Raw genomic sequence first — 3,041 nt, 5'->3', positions numbered from 1 at the left:
CCGGTGTGGTCCATACACTGAGAGCACTCTCCACACATGCCATGATATTTGTTTGCAGTGTTCCTCCCTTCCCACAGCACAACTGAACAAGTGAGCTTAAATAAGTGACCACCTTTGCCCCCCTGTGTCAGGGAGGAAATTAGACACTGAAGAGACTTGCAAACAGAGGAAGCCAAAATAAACAAAGAGGGAACTGCTCTGGAAGTGACAGGTTCAACAGATTAAAATCCTGTACTTAGCATTGACTAAGCATTGGAAGAGGCCTATAGACCTTGAGAAGAAGTATAAGCTGAAATAAGGAACTATCTGAAACTGAAATGACCCACACTGCCCTCTAGCACTCCAGAGAAATTCCTAGATATATTTTTACAATTATCATTTTTCAATTAAAATTTTTTTTTCATTTTAAATTCATTACTCCTTTAATTTTCATTTTTATAACATACTATTACCCTATTCTTAAAGCAAATTTCATATATATACTTTTATAATTTTTGTGATTGATTTTGTTTTGTAATTTTAATATTGTATTTTTGAGCATCTAAGCTCTACTTTAGATTTTTAATCTGCTTTTTGGTATTTGTTATTAATTTTGTACCTTTAAGAATCTAATCCTCAGTACCCATTTTTACTTAGGGGTGTGATTACTGGCTTGATTGATCTCTCTCTTTTTGACTCTCCCTTTTCTCCCCCTGGTCTGGCTATCCCACAGTTTGGTTGCTATCTCATGTTAGCTCCCTTAGATTGTCCAGAGGGCATTCAGGCCCTGTCCTTACCCTAAGCATGTAACCCTCAGCCCCCTGTTCAGCCCCCGCTTGCTGATGGCGGATATTAGTGTCCGGTCTACTTCGCTGGTAGTTGTGGTTAGGCATATATTCTGTTTTGTTTTGTTTTGTTTTCCTCCCAGTTATGTTGCCATCTGAGATTCAAAAACTCCCCACAGACTCACTAGTGAGAGGGTTTCCTGGTATTTGGAAACTTCTCCTCCTTCACACTCCATTCCTGGGATGGGTCTCCATCCCTAACTATTTTGTCTCACTTTTTGTCTTATATTTTGTCCTGCCTCCTTTCGAAGAGAATAGGCTGCCTTTCTAGGTACCCGGTGTCCTCTGCCAACATTCAGAAGTTGTTCTGTGGAAGTTGCTCAGCATTCAAATGGTCTTTAGATGAATTTGTGGGGGGAAAAGTGATCTCCCCATCCTATTCCTCTGCTATTTACAACAGTTCCCCCCAGAATTATTCTTGTTAGAAGGGAAAAGACTGAAAATAAATATATTTGTATTAGTTCTTAATTTTTGTTTTTCCATTGGTTTTAACTGTATTTATCTGCCCCCAGAGAAAGCATCTTTTTAAATTATATTTTATATGTTCCAAAAACATTTCTTCATTTCACATGTGTATATCTACCTATCTCTCATGATTGGTCTCTATATATATTTTATGTGTAGGTATACACACAAACCTATACATATTATATATGAATATATCTATATGTCTCTGTGTATGTATTTGTCTGCATAGATGTGTACTTACGTAGCTGAAAGAGAGATATGTATCCTTAGCGTTATTTTTAGCTTCCACACTTCCTCTTATTCTTGGCTTCACCTTTCCTGACACATTGTCTTCCTGGTTATGCTCCCCTTCTAAATTTGTTTTACTTTTTTTTAATTGGAGCATAATTGCTTTACAATATTGTGTTAGTTTCTGCTGTACAAAGAATCAACTATACATATACAAGTATAGGTCCCTATTGGACCTCCCTCCTACCCCTCTCCCCATCCCACCCACTATGAAGTAGACACACTGGCTTTTGGTTACATGTCCTTACCACACATATTTTGTACATGATATCCTCTGAAAATTATAGCTCATTGGAAATTTTGTGTAACCCTTTAGATTCTTTAAATTCCTTATTCTTTTGTTTAAATTCTTTAACAATTGAAGATTAAAACATGAGTTGCAAGGTGTTGTATTTCCAAACTACAAAGATATTCTAGTAACAAGGTCATACATCCCTAAAGTTCTAGTCCCTTATACCTTATTAATCTGCTTATCAAGGTAACTCCAGTTTAAGTCCAGAGTAGAAATCACTTCATTAATTGCAAAATCTTCTGATATACTTTACTGATCTATTTTTAACATTGAGATTGAAATGTTAGATTTGAGGCCATGTTCTGGATAATTGGTTATGGACATCTATTCTGAAAAACATACATTTTGGGGGGCCAAAGCAGTTTTTTATTTGAACAATTGCTTCAGCTTCCCATCTCACTCTGCCTAGATATCCTCTTTGGAGATTTACTCAAAAGTTAAATTCACTATGTGAGAAAACATGTAAATTGTATATGCTTATAGAAAAATACAATTATATTAAAAGTAGAGAATGTTCAAATTTCATGTCTTATAGGAGGAACAAACAATACCCTAAATAGCTAGCTCTTTAAAATATCTGAATTGAAGATACAGTGTAAGATTCTCAATACTGTTTCTATTAAATGAAAAATTTCATTAGGCATATGCTTATTAAATTGAACATACAGGAAATTAACACCTTAACAGGTAAACAATGACAATGAATTAAAAAATATTTAGAAACTCAGTTTATAATTTCAAAATACAATAAGTTTGTTAATACAACTTAAACTACAATAGCTAACATAACCTACAATCATCCTGCCTACCTATAAATAAATACAATTTCAATGTATAAAAATCATTAAAGCAAAGGAGACATAAAGTAATAGAGGTTGTTAGCACTCTTAATTGAAAGCTAATTGTAGCAAAAATATTTAAAATATTTAATTTATATTATACTCAAAGGTCTGAAAGAGATGTCTATAATTTTTCTCTCTTACCTACCTCCTCCCACACTTCATGGTGTGTCAAGGAAATACAGTACCTGAAGTGTCACATAGAGATAAATGGCAATCCCATTGTCAGTCTCCAAGGTTTCAAACTCTGTTACAAACCATACATTTTAAAACACTTTTATTACAATTTCATCTGTGTCACTTTTCTTATCAAATATTAATCTATCATTT

Source organism: Bison bison, unplaced genomic scaffold (genome assembly GCF_000754665.1).
Source record: "Bison bison bison isolate TAMUID 2011002044 unplaced genomic scaffold, Bison_UMD1.0 scf7180017864535, whole genome shotgun sequence".
Lineage (NCBI taxonomy): Eukaryota > Metazoa > Chordata > Mammalia > Artiodactyla > Bovidae > Bison > Bison bison.
The sequence above is the reverse complement of the archived record's forward strand: the minus strand, read 5'-3'. Positions refer to the sequence as shown.